This window comes from Sminthopsis crassicaudata, chromosome X (genome assembly GCF_048593235.1).
Source record: "Sminthopsis crassicaudata isolate SCR6 chromosome X, ASM4859323v1, whole genome shotgun sequence".
NCBI classification, from domain to species: domain Eukaryota; kingdom Metazoa; phylum Chordata; class Mammalia; order Dasyuromorphia; family Dasyuridae; genus Sminthopsis; species Sminthopsis crassicaudata.
This window is the reverse complement of record NC_133623.1, coordinates 270,669-283,976: the sequence shown is the minus strand read 5'-3', so window position 1 is coordinate 283,976 and position 13,308 is coordinate 270,669. Positions and strand designations below refer to the sequence as shown.

Below are 13,308 nucleotides of genomic sequence, written 5' to 3'. Positions count from 1 at the left end.
GAAGTAACAAATTGGGAAAACATTTTTACAGTTAAAGGTTCTGATAAAGGTCTGATCTCCAAAATATATAGAAAATTGACTCTAATTTATAAGAAATCAAGCCATTCTCCAATTGATAAATGATCAAAGGATATGAACAGACAATTTTCAGATGATAAAATAGAAAATATTTCCACTCATGTGAAAGAGTGTTCCAAATAACTATTGATCAGAGAACTGCAAATTAAGACAACTCTGAGATACCATTACACACCTGTCAGATTGGCTAAGATGACAGGAACAAATAATGATGAATGTTGGAGGGGATGTGAGAAAACTGGGACACTGATGCATTGTTGGTGGAGTTATGAAAAAATTCAACCATTCTGGAGAGCAATCTGGAATTATGCCCAAGAAGTTATCAAACTGTACATACCCTTTGATCCAGCAGTGCTACTACTGGGCTTATATCCCAAGGAAATACTAAAGAAGGGAAAGGGACCTGTATGTGCCAAAATGTTTGTGGCAGCCCTTTGTGTAGGGCCTAGAAACTGGAAGATGAATGGATGCCCATCTATTGGAGAATGGCTGAATAAATTGTGGTGCATGAATGTTATGGAATATTACTGTTCTGTAAGAAATGACCAGCAGGAGGAGTGCAGAGAGGCTTGGAGAGACTTACATGAACTGATGCTGAGTGAAATGAGCAGAACTAGATCATTATACACTTCAAGAACAATACTGTATGAAGATGTATTCTGATTAAAGTGGATATCTTCTCTTTTTGTGTTTTTTGTTTTTTATTAATTTTATAATTATAACATTTTTTGACAGTACATATGCATAGGTAATTTTTTACAACATTATCCCTTGTACTCCCTTCTGTTCCAAATTTTTCCCCTCCTTCCCTCCACCCCCTCCCCTAGATGGCAGGCATTCCCACACATATTAAATATCTTATAGTGTATCCTAGGTACAATATATATGTGCAGAACCGAATTTTGTTGTTGTTATTGTTGTTGCAAAGGAAGAATTGAATTCAGAAAGTAAAAATAATCTGGGGAGAAAAATAAAAAATGCTAACAGTTTACACTCATTTCCCCGTGTTCCTTTTCTGGGTGTAGTTGGTTCTGTCCATCATTGATCAATTGGAATTGGATTAGCTCTTCTCTATGTTGAAGATATCCACTTCCATCAGAATACATCCTCATAAAGTATCATTGTTGAAGTGTATAATTATCTCCTAGTTCTGCTCATTTCACTCAGCATCAGTTCATGTAAGTCTCTCCAAGCCTCTCTGTATTCCTCCTGCTGGTCATTTCTTACAGAACAATAATATTCCATAACATTCATATACCATAATTTACCCAACCATTCTCCAATGGATGGGCATCCATTCATTTTCCAGTTTCTAGCCACTATGAAAAGGGCTGCCACAAACATTTTGGCACAGGAAGGTCCCTTTCCCTTCTTTAGTATTTCTTTGGGATATAAGCCAAGTAGTAGCACTGCTGGATCAAAGGGTATGCACAGTCTAATCACTTCTTGGGCATAGTTCCAAATTTCTCTCCAGAATGGTTGAATTTTTTCATAACTCCACCAACAATGCATCAGTGTCCCAGTTTTCTCACATCTCCTCCAACATTCGTCATTATTTTTTCCTGTCATCTTAGCCAATTTGACAGGTGTGTAGTGGTATCTCAGAGTTGTCTTAATTTGCAGTTCTCTGATCAATAGTTATTTGGAACACTCTTTCACATGAGTGGAAATAGCTTCAATTTCATCATCTGAAAATTGTCTGTTCATATCCTTTCACCATTTATCAACTGGAGAATGGTTTGATTTCTTATAAATTAGAGTCTCTTCTCTATATATTTTGGAAATGAGGCTTTTATCAGAACCTTTAACTGAAAAAATATTTTCCCAATTTGTTACTTCCCTTCTAATCTTGTTTGCATTAGTTTTGTTTGTAGAAAAGCTTTTTACTTTGATGTAATCAAAATTTTGTGATCAATAATGATCTCTAGTTCTCTTTTGACCACAAATTCCTTTCTCCTCTACAAGTCTGAGAGGTAAATTATCCTATGTTTCTCTAATTTATTTATGATCTTATGCTTTATGCCTAAATCATGGACCCATTTTGATCTTATCTTGGTATATGGTGTTAAGTATGGGTCCATAGCTAATTTCTGCCATACTACTTTCCAGTTTTCACAACAGTTTTTTTTATCCCAAAAGTTGGGATCTTTGGGTTTGTCATACACTAGACTGCTATAGTTGTACACTATTTTGTCCTGTGAACCTAACCTAGTCCACTGATCAACTAATCTATTTCTTAGGCAATACCAAATGGTTTTGGTGACTGCTTCTTTATAGTATAGTTTTAGGTCAGGTACAGCTAGGCCACCTTCATTTGATTTTTTTTCATTAATTCCCTTGAAATTCTCAACCTTTTATTCTTCCATATGAATTTTGTTGTTATTTTTTCTAGGTCATTAAAATAGTTTCTTGGGAGTCTCATTGGTATAGCACTAAATTAATAGATTAGTTTAGGGAGTATTGTCATCTTTATTATATTAACTCGACCTCTCCAAGAGCACTTAATGTCTTTCCAATTATTTAAATCTGACTTTATTTTTGTGGCAAGTGTTTTGTAATTTTGCTCATATAATTCCTGACTTTTCTTTGGTAGATGGATTCCCAAATATTTTATACTCTCGAAAGTTGTTTTGAATGGCATTTCTCTTTGTATCTCTTGCTGTTAGATTTTGTTGGTGATGTATAAAATGCTGAGGATTTATGTGGATTTATTTTGTATCCAGCAACTTTGCTAAAATTGTGAATTATTCCTAATACTTTTTTTATTAGAATCTCTGGGGTTCTCTATGTATACCATCATATCATCTGCAAAGAGTGATAATTTGGTTTCCTCATTACCTACTCTAATTCCTTTAATCTCTTTCTTGACTCTTATTGCTGAGGCTAGTGTTTCTAATACAACATTGAATAGTAATGTTGATAGTGGGCAACCTTGCTTCACTCCTGATCTTACTGGAAAAGTTTCCAGTTTATCCCCATTACATAGGATGCTTACTTAGGTTTTAAATATATGCTCCTGACTATTTTAAGGAATAGACAATTTATTCCTATACTCTCGAGTATTTTTAGTATGAATGGATGTTGTATTTTATCAAATGCTTTTTCTGAATCTATTGAGATGATCAAATGTTTTTTGTTAATTTGATTATTAATATGGTCAATTATACTAATAGTTTTCCTAATATTAAATCAGCCCTGCATTCTTGGTATAAATCCTAATTGATCATAGTGTATTATCCTGGGGATGATTTTCTGTAGTCTTTTTACTAACATCTTATTTAAGATTTTAGCATCAATATTCATTAAGGAGATTGGTCTATAGTTTTCTTTCTCAGTTTTCAATCTACCTGGTTTAGGTATCAGTACCATGTCTGTGTCATAAAAGGAGTCTGGTAGGACTCCTTCATTTCCTAATTTTTCAAATAGTTTATATAACATTGGGGCTAATTGTTCTTCAAATGTTTGATAGAATTCACATGTAAATCCATCTGGTGCTGGGGATTTTTTCTTATGGTGTTGATTAATAGCTTGTTCTATTTCTTTTTCTGAAATGGGACAATTTAAGCAATTTATTTCCTCCTCTGTTAATCTGGGAAGCCTATATTTTTGGAGGTAGTCATCCATTTCACTTAAGTTATCAAATTTATTGGCATAAAATTATGCAAAGTAACTCCTATTATTTCTCTAATTTCCTCTTCATGGGTAGAAAGTTCCCCCTTTTCATTTTTAAGACTAAAGATTTGGTTTTCCTCTTTCCTTTTTCTGATCAGATTTACGAAAGGTTTATCTATTTTATTGGTTTTTTTTTTTCATAAAACCACCTCTTAGTTTAATTTGTTAATTCAATAGTTTTTTTACTTTCAATATCTGGTGATTTTCTTACCAAGAGAAGGTAAGCAAGTGATTTCTAGACTTGGAATTTACAAATCCCAGACTTATATTTGTGGATCTCATGAAACAAGAGGGATCAAGTTTATCAGCCTAGATAACTTTGAGTGTGTCCAACACGAGGAGACAAGGCTTTAGAAAAACAACCATCGATATTGTTCAAGATTTGTTTATCCAAGTCTAATATGCTTTCTCACAAATTTTCATTTACCAAAGAGCAGAATATCTTTGTGCAAGAATTTATCAAGGAAATACTGGGCTGATAAGGCCATTTATTTTTTGGAGATGCTGTCAAGTGGATTAGGTCCTGAATTTGATGCCTCTGTGTTAGAAAGTCTGGTTCCCCAAATTAGTAATGACAGGATCTTTCATTGATGATAAGACTTGGCTCTTGAAAGTCTTCTTAAGATACTTCACAACTTGATGCTCATGAAATCTGCTTGTTCTCCCCCATGTCACTAAAGCCATTTTAGTCATTGTATATATACCAGACAGTCTAGAACTGCGTGCCATGACTTGGGCAAGAAACAATGATCATTCTGCATAAGAAATAATTTTCTATTGATCTTGCATTCAATTCATTCAATTCTGGGGGTTTCAGTTGCCTCATCTGTGAAATGAGAGGGTTGGATAAACAGTCTTTCCAAACCAAGTTCAGTACATGATTCAATATTTACTCTGCTTCATTCCTCTTTCAGCATTCTGATACAATATTTAGACCCGACCATAGTACTATTCCCCAGAGTACCTAAAATTCCCAGTCTGTCTTGAAATGGAGACTGGTTTCATTCCATCAGACTCTGTTCAGAGGCTTGGTCTCATATGGTTGTTGAGGGAAACTGGGAGAGCTTGAGCAACTTCTTTGCTTCACACCACTCTCCTCTCTTTCTCTGTTTCTCTGGCTCTTTTCTTTCTCACTCTCCATTTCCCTGTCAATGACTCTCTCTCACTGTCTCTTTCTTTCTTGCTTTCTTTCTCTTTCCTCTCTCACTTTCTTTTCCATTTCTCTAATTACCTGTTTCATTCTGTCCTTCTCATTGTCTCATTCTTTGACACTTTCTCAGATTATTTCTATTCCTTCCTTGCTTTAGCTTGACATTTCTGACTCTCTCTCTCTCTCTCAAAGAAAGAGAGCCAGAAAGACTGCAAGCAAAAGACAACCAGAGAAGGAAAGGCTGAAAAAAGAGAATGAAATAGAGTCAGCACAATATAGAGAAAGAGAAAGTAACAATCATGATAGATAGAGCCAGAGACATACAGAGATAGAGCAAGAGAGTGAAAAAAAGAGGAGAAAAAAGAGCTAGTTATAGAAATAGAAAGAAGAGACAAAAAGAGAGGGATGGAGTCAGTAACAAAATAAGAAAGAGACAGAGACAGTAAGAAAGATCCACAGAGAGATAAAGAGAATTAGACAGACAATGGCAGACAAGCAGAGAGAAAGGGAGGGACAGGGAGAAAGAGAGAGGGTGGGAGGGGAGGGGGGAAGGAATGAGAGGGATCCAGCTGAAAAGAGAAAGAGAGAGAGACAGACAGACAGACAGACAGAGAGAGAGACAGAGAGAGATAGAGACAGAGAGAGACAGAGAGAGACAGAGAGAGACAGAGAGAGAGAGAGAGAGAGAGAGAGAGAGAGAGAGAGAGTGTTAAAAAGTAAAAAATGAGGAAAGAAACAAAGGTAGAGAAACAGAGAGAATCAAAGAATAGTGAGAAAGAGGGGAAAAGTCCAAAGAAAGTAAAAAATAACCAAGTAAGATAAGAATGGTGGGGGGGGAGGGAGAACACTCAGGCTTTTGAGGACATTGTCTAATAACAGATTTTAAGGTGAGAGGGACCCTAGAAGTTATCTGGTAGCACCTCCTGTTTTTTTTTTTTTTTTTTTTTTTTTTTTTTTTAACAATAAATGAAGAAAAAGATAAGAGAAATTAAATGCCTGGTTGGAGTAACTTAGTAATAAACTGAAGAGCAAGGATTCACAAGCATATGATTTCATGCCTCATCTAGGGCACATTAGAAATGGAAGTCAAATTGTTAGAGGATTGTTTGTCATTTTTCCCCTGAGGCAATTGAGGTTAAGTGATTTGCCCAGGGTCAAACAGCCAGGAAGTGTGAAGTGTCTGAGGCCACATTTGAAGTCAGTTTCTCCTGACTTCAGGACTGGTGTTCTACCCACTGCACTACCTAGCTGCCCCCAGGATTGTTTTTAAAATTAACTCATTTCAGTATTTTCTAATACATGTAATTATCAATTAATCATATTAATTAACAATTAATCCCATGAATATTTTTATTAATTTTATTAATATTGGTATAAATTTGTATTAATTCATCTATTAATTGATCAGTTAATTAATTGATTGATTAACTCAACTCTTCAAAATTTAAAATACATTTCATTGATTTATTAAGTAATAAATTTACTAATCAATTAATTTAACTAATATTTTTATATATTTATGATTAATTTTTGTTGATTACTTTCTTTCATTTTTCTTTTTTTCTTTTGTTTAGTTTAATACACCTTGCTTGTTGGGATAGAACAACCAGAGCAAAAGGGAAAAACCATGGAAGAAAAAAAAAAAAAACAGTAAAAAAGAAGCGACCATAGAATGTCTTCATTTTCATTCAGCCTCTTTAGTTCTTTTCCGTGTAGATGGCATTTTCTGTCTCAAGTCTGTTGGGATTACTCTGAATCACTAAGAAGAACTGAGTCTTTCAGTCAGATCTAGGTACATTTTGCTGCTATTGTGTACAATATTCCTGGTTCTTCTTGTTTCTCTCAGCATCAGTTGGTATAAATATTTCTATATCTTTCTACAGCCAGTTTGCTGATCTTTTTTTAATAGGACAATAACATTTCATTACTTTCATGTACCATAACTTATTCAGCCCTCCCCCAATCAGTGAGCATTTACTCATTTTCCAGATATGGGTCCTTTCCCCTCATTTATGATATTCTGGGGATTCAGACCCAGAGTCAGAGAGAAAGAGACAGACAGGGAAAGTGAGAAAGACACAGAAACACACACACACACACACACACACAGAGAAGGACAGGAGCATGGGGGGGACAGGGCCGTTCACTCTACAACCTTCAAATATTAAAAAAAACCACCACCTGTTTAACAGCAGCTTATGATTCAGAGCACTGCCAGCTAACATGGTCTCTCCAGGTTAATTGGAAAGCTAGGTTGTGTATTCATCAGCAGCCAAGAATCACGGCAAGCAGTGGTCCTTAGGATGAAGATGGAAAGAAACCTTTTTTTTTTTCTGTTGTTCTCTTCCCTGCCTGAAAACTAGAAATGACTCTGTGATTTGTTTGAATGGAAAAAGCATGTCATTTACGAACACCAAACCCAGTCTCCTCTTGAGCATGTCCGTAGGGGTAATGATCCATAGGCTGTGGTTCCCTCTGAAAAAAATCAATGGAAGAAATCCAATAGACGTGTGACAGAGAGCCATCTGCATGCAGAGAAGCTATGGGCACTGAATGTGGATCTCAGCATAGTATAGGGATAGAGGGAGGAATTGAGGGAGGGAGGGAGGGAGGGAGGGAGAGAGAGAGAGAGAGAGAGAGAGAGAGAGAGAGAGAGAGAGAGAGAGAGATATTGAGTGTGAATGAGAAAAAGAATGAGACAGAGGACTAGAGAGAGTGTGTGACAGAGAGAGCAAAACAGAGAAAGAGACAGATAGAGAAAAAGAGAGAGCCAGAGAGGGAAGGAGAGAGAAGTAGATAGAGTCAGAGTGAAAAATAGAGGAAGATAAAGAGAAGATAAAGAAAATTCAGAGAATCAGAAAAGTGAGAAAAAGAGGGGAAGAGTCAGTTAATAAATAAGAGACAAAGTCAGTGAGAGAAAACAACAGAGAGAAAAAGAGAGCTAGAGAGACATAGAAAAATAGAAAAAATAGGTAGATAGGCAGGCAGATAGGGAGAGAGGGAGAGGGAGACTAAAGCAGAAACAGAGAGAGATAAAGTCAGAGATAGCAATTGAGTGAGCAAGGGAGAGAATCTGAGAAAGAGTGTCGAATATAGAGAGTGAGAGAGCCAGCAAGTGACCAAGCGAAAGAGAAAGAAACAGAGATAGTCAGAGGAACAGAGGGAAACAGAGAAGAAGAAGGGAGAGAGTAGGAGGGGGGGCTGGTGATGAAGGAAAGTGTGAGTGTGAATGGAAAAGAGGAAGAGCAACAGAGATAGAGGGACAGAGACTGAGACATGCAGTGAGACAAAGTAAAAAATATTGTCTGAGAAAAGCAAAGAAAGAGGTAGAGAAAGAGAGAGAGAGAGAGAGAGAGAGAGAGAGAGAGAGAGAGAGAGAGAGAGAGAGAGAGAGAGAAATTGTAATTCGTTTTTCCATGTTTGAATTAAACATATTTTCGCAATTTAATTAAGATGTTATTACATATATTGCCACTGGAGGGCGAAATTCACTCAATTTTTGATATTCAGGACAATTCATAGACATGGATATTAAACAAAAGGGAGAAATCCTTTACTCTCTCTCTGTCTCTGTCTCTGTCTCTCTCTCTCTCTCTCTCTCCCCTCTCCCCTCTCCCCCACCTCCTCTCAAAATTTGACATCTGGCATAAACAATTGTATGAGATATAATTCTTTGTTAATATGAGGACCTCTCAGAGAAAAAGACTAAAAAAAAACCCACAGAGGCATCCAGAGACAGATAAAAAACAGAGAAAAAAAGAGAGAAAAACAGTCAGAGAGACAGACAGTAAAAAACAGAGGGAAGGAGGGACAGAGGAACAGAGGGAGAGAACAAGATATGGGTCCTTTTCCCTCCTTTATGATATTCTGGGGATTCAGACCCAGAGTCAGAGAGAGAGAAAGAGACAGACAGACATGGAAAGTGAGAAAGACACAGAAACACACACACACACACACACACACACACACACACACACAGAAGGACAGGAGCATGGGGGGGACAGGGCCGTTCTCTCTACAACCTTCAAATATTAAAAAAAAAATCACCTGTTTAACAGCAGCTTATGATTCAGAGCATTGTCAGCTAACATGGTCTCTCCAGGTTAATTGGAAAGCTAGGTTGTGTATTCCTCAGCAGCCAAGAAGAATCATGGCAAGCAGTGGTCCTTAGAATGAAGATGGAAAGAAACCTTTTTTTTTTCTGTTGTTCTCTTCCCTGCCTGAAATCTAGAAATGACTCTGTGATTTGTTTGAATGGAAAAACCATGTCATTTACGAACACCAAACCCAGTCTCCTCTTGAGCATGTCCGTAGGGGTAATGATCCATAGGCTGTGGTTCCCTCTGAAAAAAATCAATGGAAGAAATCCAATAGACGTGTGACAGAGAGCCATCTGCATGCAGAGAAGCCATGGGGACTGAATGTGGATCTCAGCTTAGTATAGGGATAGAGGGAGGAATTGAGGGAGGGAGGGAGGGAGGGAGGGAGGGAGGGAGAGAGAGAGGGAGAGAGAGAGAGAGAGAGAGAGAGAGAGAGAGAGAGAGAGAGAGAGAGAGAGAGACAGAGACAGAGAGACAGAGACAGAGAGAGAAAGAGAGAGAGGGGAAGAAAGATTGAATGTAAGAAAAAGAATGAGAGAACTAGAGAGATAGTGTGACAGAGAGAGCAAAACAGAGAAAGAGACAGAGAAAAAGAGAGACAGCCAGAGAGGGAAGGAGAGAGAAGTAGATAGAGTCAGAAAGAGAGTGAAAAATAGAGGAAGATAAAGAGAAGATAAAGGAAAAATAGATAAAGAAAATCCAGAGAAACAGAAAAGTGAGAAAAAGAGAGGAAGAGTCAGTTAATAAATAATAGACAAAGTCAGTGAGAGAAAACAACAGAGAGAGAAAAAGAGAGCTAGAGAGATATAGAAAAATAGAAAAAATAGATAGGTAGATAGATAGGCAGGCAGGCAGATATAGGGAGAGGGAGACTAAAGCAGAGATAGAGAGAGATAAAGTCAGAGATAACAAGCTAGAGTAGCAAGGGAGAGAATCTGAGAAAGAGTGTCAAATACAGAGAGTGAGAGAGCCAGCAAGTGACCAAGAGAAAGAGAAAGAAACAGAGATAGTCAGAGGAACAGAGGGAAACAGAGAAGAAGAAGGGAGAGAGTAGGAGGGGGGCTGGTGATGAAGGAAGTGTGAGTGTGACTGGGAAAGAGGAAGAGCAACAGAGAGCCAGAGAGATAGAGGGACAGAGACTGAGAGAGACATGCAGACAGTGAGACAAAGGAAAAAATATTGTCCGAGAAAAGCAAAGAAAGAGGGAGGGAGGGAGGGAGGGAAGAAGAGAGAGGGAGAGAGAGAGAGAGACAGACAGACAGACAGACAGCAATAAAGGGAGAGAGAGAGAAATTGTAATTCATTTTTCCATGTGTGAAAGAAACATATTTTCGCAATTTCATTAAGCTGTTATTACATATATTGCCACTGGAGGGCGAAATTCACTCATAGACTTGGATAAAAAACAGGGGAAAATCCTTTATTCTCTCTCTCTCTCTCTCTCTCTCTCTCTCTCTCTCTCTCTCTCTCTCTCTCTCTCTCTCTCTCTCTCTCTCTGTCCCCCCACCCTCTCTCAAAATTTGAGATCTGGCTTAAGAAATTGTATGGATATAATTCTTTGTTAATATGAGGACCTTTCAGACAGAAAGACTAAAAAAAAACCAAAAAACCCACAGAGGCATCCAGAGACACAGAACAAGAATCAGGCATAGAACCAGAGAGAGACTGCAAACAAAACAGAGCCAGAGAGCAAAAGAATGTGTGAAAAAAAAGAAACAAAATCAGGGAACCATAGAGAAATTTAGAAAGAGAGATAGAAACAGACATAGATAGAGAGAGAAAGGAATAGAAAAATAGAGAGCCAAAATTAAAGAGAGTGAAAAAGAGAGGAAGAATCAGAGATACAGAAACCGAGAAGAGAGAGAGAGAGAGAGAGAGAGAGAGAGAGAGAGAGAGAGAGAGAGAGAGAGAGAGAGAGAGAGAAAGAATCAGGAAGGAAATAAAAAAGAGAGACAGTAAGAGAGAGCCAAAGAGAGTCACATTTTTTTGTGGATTTGTTTTATCTATTTTCTGTTAATTTATTTCAAAGAGAGTCACATTGTGAATTTGTTTTATTTATCAATTTTCTGTTAATTTATTTCATTAATTTTAATCTAATTAACAAGTAACTTGATTATTATATTTTTAATGTTTTCATAATTTAATTTACTAATTTATCACATACTCAATTAAGTTTTCTCTAAAAATAAATTTCATTCATTTATTGGTTTATTAAAATTTACTAATCAAATAATTAAATAATTTAAAAATAATCATTGACTTTAGTGGGTTTGTTAATTATTAATTTGATCCCATTTGATTAATTAATTTTATTAATTAAGTTACTTGGTGGTAAATGGTAGAGCCAGGAGGACTCAGATTCATGTGTCATGTCTTATCCAGGATCCACTGGAGTGGAAGTCACATTTTTTTAATTTGTTTTTTTATTAATTTATTTTTAAATACTTTAAATTAATAATTGATATAATAAAATAATCATTAACTTTATTAATATCTTCATAAATTATATTAATTGATTTCCTATTAATTAATTTCATTACATTAATAGAGTTTATTAATTTATTAAATTTTGTTGATTTAGGAGTTAATGTATGAATCTATCAATTTTATCAATTAATAATCAATTTAATAATCAACAATTTAATTAGTTGATTTTATGGATGAACTTTATTCATTAATTTTATTAGTTTATTTTTTCTTTCTTTTTCTTTTTTGCTTATTTATTGTTTATTTTAGCACACGTTGCTTTATGAATCATGTTGGGAGAGAAAAATTAGAGCAAAAGGGAAAAAACATGGGAGAGGTAAAAAAAAAAATGAAAAAAGAATTGTATATAGAATGGTTATTTACATTCAGTCTCCTTAATTCTTTTTCTGTATGCAGATGTCCGTTTCTGCCCAAAGTCTATTGGGATTACTCTGAATCACTGAACCCCTGAGAAGAATGGAGTCTACCACCTTTTTTAGGTTAATGTAACCAAAGTTGTCCATTTTAGCTTTCATAATCTCCTCTAGTTCTTCTTTGGTCATAAATTCCTGTTTCAGGATTTGGTAAAGAAAGCAGGAATGTTGATCCCAGAGGAGAGAAGGCAAGTGCTGGACAGGCTGTTTGTGGGAGAGGAAAATGCGGCTCCATCAACAGGCATTTATTAATTAAAATGGGCCAGGGATTTTAAGTTCTAAGAAGAAAAAGAAAAGCAAAAAGAGTTCCTGAGCTTCGGAGTCTTCTTTCTAAGGTAAGAGACAATAAGTTAAGAAATACATATCTACAAGATTCCTACAGAATTAATGGAGGCCTGTAGAGTTGCTCAGCTTGGTCCTAGACTACAGTTCTTGGGACCAAGAAAGAGAAGAGATCCTTGAGCCTCATTAATGGTATTACAGAAAGGTCACAAAGATAAAGAACTTGTAGGGGAGAAATTAAGAAATAAGATTTTGGTAGTAACTCAGCAAATATACTATACAATGTATATGAAACATAGATTATTTATGTGCAACTACATAATGCTGTACTAGTTATTGAGTGAAATACCAGATGCTTGACCCAAAGCACCAGATACTTGATCTCTACTAAATTTATGATCTAAGAGAGTTAGATCTCCATTTTAATGGCATAATATAATTAAGGCAAATAAGAGAAAAGAAACACAATAAAATGTAATGGCAAATGAACAGAGAAAAGCAGGCACCTTAAGGTGAACACAGAATTTATAACAAAGAATTGCAAGTCAGGTAGTTCAGTTGGCTAATCCCGAATGGGAATGGACTCAATGTTTCCATAAGCCAGACCATTTTCATTGGCCGTAAATTGACCACAGCCAGCATTCTTGCAAAATGCAGGACTTTGGTCACAAGGAAGGCCCAGCACCAACCAATGGGATGACGGCTGCAGGTCTCTACACACTATTAGAAAACACATCAAATGGAACGTGTTATTGAGGTGTCAGTATCATCAGCACATAGGAAGGAGAACAAGGTCAAGAGAATACAGTCTCAGTCCCAGCCCCTTTTTAATAGTCCCACTTGATTCCCTGCTAGGGGAATACATCTTCATGAGTCTTACCTAACAGGATAGTAGACCTAGGACTCAGATACTCTGCTCTACCTTTTTATTTTATTTTTATCTTTATGTATTTATGTATTTATTTATTTATTTATCCATTCATCCATTTATTTATTTATTTTAAATAGGGAAATTAAGAGTTTATTTATTTATTTTTATTTATTTTTTAATTTTTTTTATTAATTTTATAATTATAACATTTTTTTGACAGTACATATGCATAGGTAATTTTTTTACAACATTATC

General features: G+C 36.0%; 1 protein-coding gene across 7 annotated transcripts in view; it reads left to right on the top strand.

Annotated features, from left to right (window-relative positions):
- Window positions 1–13,094, top strand: part of LOC141548335 (uncharacterized) — a 360,889-nt gene extending 347,795 nt beyond the window's left edge. For 4 of the 7 annotated variants that reach the window (XR_012483902.1, XR_012483903.1, XR_012483899.1 and 1 more), the window contains one exon: window positions 11,884–13,094. The gene's annotated coding sequence lies outside the window, so the exon portion shown is untranslated. Of the gene's footprint in view, window positions 1–6,474; window positions 6,577–11,883 lie in introns of those variants that run through there. The other 3 variants (XR_012483904.1, XR_012483901.1, XR_012483900.1) reach the window with 2 other exon arrangements.
- The last annotated feature ends 214 nt before the right edge of the window (window positions 13,095–13,308 follow it).